Here is a 5,216-nt window from a genome sequence, read left to right as displayed (position 1 = left end):
ACTCACCATCGCCTGGTTCCTGCTGTTGTCTCTCTACCCTCTGCTTATAATAAACCCGTTTTATATAACCCACCCATCTGTTCCCTTCTGTGTTGTGACATAAACTAGTACTTGTTCCTTTGTGCTGATTATATGATTAGTAAAAATCTGTTACTTATATTAGTTTTTTTTTTTTTTTTTGGCCAATCTGATCGCCCTGCACAATAATCTAGAAACAATGTGAATCAACGCCACAACAACTGAAGCATTAAACTTTTTGAAACAAAAAATTTAAATCACTGCCAAAACTTTTGGCCACAGCTGTACATTGTTTTAAACACATTTTCCAAAAGGACTATTAGGTGGAATGCAAAATGCATGAAGCAATTAACTAGAACAGGCTTTTCAACAGCTGTCTCTCATTAGAAACTACAAAATGACTGAACTTGTGGACTAACATCAATAAGTCAAGATGGTTTAAAAATTTAAAATCTTGGCATGGAACTGTATAATGACTTATTCCCACATCTGAATAACCCACTGTCATTCTGTCCCTCAATCTTATCTATGCAAGATAGATTACAGCATCTGTGCAAATATACCAGCAGTAAATCAGGCTGGTTTCTCTCAATTTGAACCTGCTGAATCAGCAACTTCACTTTCATGCGTTATACTGAGCTGTAAAAATGGCAAATATTATAAAATACTCAGTAAATTGATTTGGAATGTTTCAAGCATTTAGAAGGCCAATGCAAATAATGGATATTAGAAAGCCAAGTGAAAAATTATATATTGCACATTTTTTACCCATTTCATTCTGTTGTGTGACAGTAATAGGCTACCATGGACCATTAGATGCCATGGACCCCCAAATATGACTGATCATCCTCGAGAAACCCCCATCCTAAAATTGAAAAGGCACCGGCTGGATGATTGGTTTTCTGGGGGCTCAGCATGACACAGAAATCGCCTTACCTCACCCCCGTGACTTTCTTCCCAGAGGTGCATGAAGAACTTTGGCAGTATGGAAGCATATTAGTGCCAGTATGGAAAGACAAATGCCAAAATCTGCTTCAAAGTTTTTCCTCTCTCACTACCCTTGATGGTGGGGCGTTCAGGGGTTCGTGGAGATTCCCCAGGTGGAGTGTGCAATTGCTGTGCATGCTCACAAAATTCTGGCACCTGGTGGGGTCATCTGCAACTCCCATCCACAGCAGTTCTGGTTGCTGTGCCTAACAGTGCTGCTGGACAGGCCGCCTCTGCCCTGCATACGATGGCCACCCTGCAAGTCTACCAGGCCAAAGTATTCAATGCAGGGTAGTTCTGAGCCAGGGTTGATGCAGGAACTGCGCACAGTGACTGACCGTGATGAAAGTCATGCGGCCAGACAATGTCCACCTTGGGATGAATGATTCATTGACTCAGTGACCAACTGAATTTGGAATAGCATACTACCCTATTACTTTCAGTATGCTATATAAAGACATTAATGATTTAATTGGATTGGTAACATCATTACAAATTCTTAATTTAAATTTTAGAATAAATAGTATTATTACTTATTATTCTAATTGAATTGGATTAAATGTAATAATTTGACATAAATGATGACATTTATTATGTTTAAAAAACTGGTAAAATGTAATAAGATAAAAAGGAGGTAAAACATGCCCTTGGAAATCAGTTAAAAATATCACCCTCTTAATGGAAAAAGTTCATTTCTGTGTCTAGCCCCACCATGAGGCATTGCTGCAAGTCTAGGCTATTTATATGACCAGTATGGATATGAGAAAGAGGATAACTTGTCTTAGTCACTTGTCTCAGCTCTTTAATTTTCTATATCATCAGCTGCATGCAGTCTTTTGTTGAAGCTTTCAGTCTCTTAACTGCTTTTCTTCATTGGTAAGACTCCAATTACCCAGCTTGTCCCTCTGGACACGCAGCAGAAAGAGTTCTAGAGAATGAGTCATTTGCAGTCTTTAGCCAGCACTTCATTCATGAGCTTATGCTAAACTAGAGCTGATATGAGCAGATGTTTCATCCAGCATATTCTTCTTAAGATAGAAGCCCTCCAGTGAAATCACAGTCTACACTGTTAAAAATAATGGTTCCAAAATGGGATTTTTGCAGTGATGCCATAGAAGATCCATTTTGGGTTCCCAAAATAACCTTTCAGTGAACAGTTCTTAACTAGTATTTTAATGGAGTTATGGTTGTTGACACATGTGTTTTTCTTATACAAAAAAAAAACAAAAAAACAATGTCAGGTAGATCATAAATACTCTTTATTTATATTATTTATATTTATATAAATACTCCTATTATACTCCTACCTATTATACTCTAATAGTAATACAGTTATACTCTAAATAATAATATTATTAATAATGACTTATTATTACTTGAATAATTAATGCCATCCTCGACTAGCATAGAACTTTCTGCTTGCCAATGAGAGAGAATAATGATATAATTCCCTGATGTGCACTAAAGACCAAAAGTCAAAGTCTGCCTAAATGAAATATTTAAGTGACCAATTATACTAATTTGACATATTTCCAACACCACTGCATTGTCATATGCTATATTACTCACAAATAAACACTAGAAGATACAAGCTTTCATTTCAATGATCAGGTGCACAGCTTAAACTGGAGCAGAATAGTGCAGATAACTAGCGCCATCTAGTGAACTATAATGAAGACCCCAAGTATCTACATGTCCAACATGACGCATGGACCATAATGTCATTGATAACTTAATTATGAATAGTGTTGGAATCAAGCAGTGAAAAGTGTATTTGAAAACAAATCACACTCTGTATTACCTATCTGTCTATACTCCTTTGTATTCTATTTAGGTAATATATATATTTTTGTATGAAACAAACTATATTTTAAACACAAATAATTAAAAATAATAGATTTGTAGTGCTATTTGCAAATGCAATCATCCCTACTTACAGTTAGTGGTTATTGGTACAAACCCCCAGCCTTTAGTTTTAATCTTTAGTGTGTAATTTACGCTGCAAAAGCACAGAAAAAAACATCTCCCAGCATCGTTTCTTTATGGATAAAAACACTCGAAATTTACCATATTCATAAAAGAAGATTTGCTGTACGCATAATAACTGGCAAGGGATATCGACCATCACAACCTCAAACTGGGTTCAAATGCCAGCAGAATTAATACAATGCACCCAAAATTCAAGATGTGGTGGAAAAATTGCCCAATGAGTTATTTTTTATATTTATAACATGATATCAAACAATATTTCCAGAATATTGGTGCAATTGCAAATATGAAAATTATTTTATACAACAGTTCAGTAAACAAAATATTATATTTAAATTATTAATCTCATAACATTATTTATGGTGTTGTAATTGCATGGTTAGAAAAAAAAAATGGTTAGAACATAGTTCTATGTCCCTGGAAATCAACTTAAGGGGTCAAATATTGTCTCTTAATGGGAAAGTTGATGTCTGCCGGTGATAATCCATAAAAAAAAAAATCTATAGGCTAAACAAAGTTAAACATAGGACAATTACTATAAAACCAATATAATTAATGCATCACACTGAATGTGAATTTACCTTCAAATGTTTTATCTTCAACATTTTTCGTATAATAATAATAATTCCAAATTTTGATCATCATAAATACATGCTATAATAAATTATTGAATATGATTAATATTACGATATAAATGTATAAGAAAGGTAATCATTTCTGAGGGACAAATAAATAAGGTTGAGGCCGATATAAACTCAACTTTTTTTGTGTTTGGTATTGTAACTTGACTTCGACTTGACCCTTAGCCAGACTCGACTTGGTTTGTGTGTACTGCGACTTAGACTTGCTTGAGACTTGATGGTAGGGACTTGAGACTTACTAGTGACTTGAACATGTGTGACTTACTCCCACCTCTGCCAATATGCAATTCTACAATATATACTGTTCAAATGTTTTAGATTGGTAAAGGAAGTCTCTTCTGCTTCTTACTGACCCCAAACTTTTGGATGGTAGTGTTACAAAAGCTTTCTATTTCAGATAAATTATGTTCTTTTGAACTTTCTATTCATCAAATAATTCTGAACACAAATAGTACACAATTGTTTTCAACAATGATTATAATTATAACAATAAATGTTTCTTGAGCAGCAAATCAGCATATTAGAATGATTTCTGGAGGATCATGTGACACTGACAATGGAGTTATGATGCTGAAAAATTAGCTTGCATCACAGGACTATTTTAAAATATAATGGGGAAAAATTATAAAAAATTATGTTATTTTAAATAAAAAAATTAAAAAATAACATTATTAGTGCTGTTTTGAAATGTAATGTAAAAATTGTGTAATGTAAAAAATCTAACATTTAAAACTATAATTGGTGCATTATGTATAAATCAGGATGTCATAATGACCTACAGTATATGTTGTCTCTTCAGGAGGAACAATTTTTTGGATGACAGAATCTGTAACATGACTGACATTTCCACAAACAGTTTGAAGCGCATAAGATGCTCACAAGTTTGAAAAATGTGACGATACATGAATGACAGCAATCTGAAGTCATCTCTCACAGCTTGGTAGTCAATTTTCAGCCTGCAACATCTTCTCTTTGGCATTGCAATTTGTGGTCTTTGGTGCAATTTCGTTTGTGTTATTGCTGTCTATTCTGGGTGACATTTGTCAGATATAATCAGACTTCTGGAGAAAGCTAATTTCACAGAACGATGAACAATTTCAAGTGTACTAAGTCCTTGAGGGAACTATTGCCCCTTATGACTTATTAACTTTGAGGGAAAAAAATATATATATATTCACACTTTAGTTTAGGGTCCAATTCTCACTATTAACTTACTATTAACTAGACATTTGCCTCAAAAAACTCCTAATTACTGCTTTTTAATAGTTAAAACTAACTGTTTTATAAGTAGTACTAACAAACAGCCATATCAGAGTAATGCATGATATAATAAACAAATCGGACCCTAAAGTGTTACCAAAAAATATAAGTTATGTTTTCTGGGTTAGATAATATTTAAAAGGAGTGTTCGTGCAATCAATCAATCAATCAATCTATATATATATATATATATATATATATATATATATATATATATATATATATATATATATGCATGCATGTATGTATGTATGTAGCGCCTGCGTCAGGTACCGGAGGGAATGATAAGAAATCACCAACAATTAAACTAACATTCGACTA

The sequence above is a fragment of the Abramis brama genome (genome assembly GCF_963993115.1).
Source record: "Abramis brama genome assembly, chromosome: 24".
Classification (NCBI taxonomy): Eukaryota; Metazoa; Chordata; class Actinopteri; order Cypriniformes; family Leuciscidae; genus Abramis; species Abramis brama.
The sequence above is the reverse complement of the archived record's forward strand: the minus strand, read 5'-3'. Positions refer to the sequence as shown.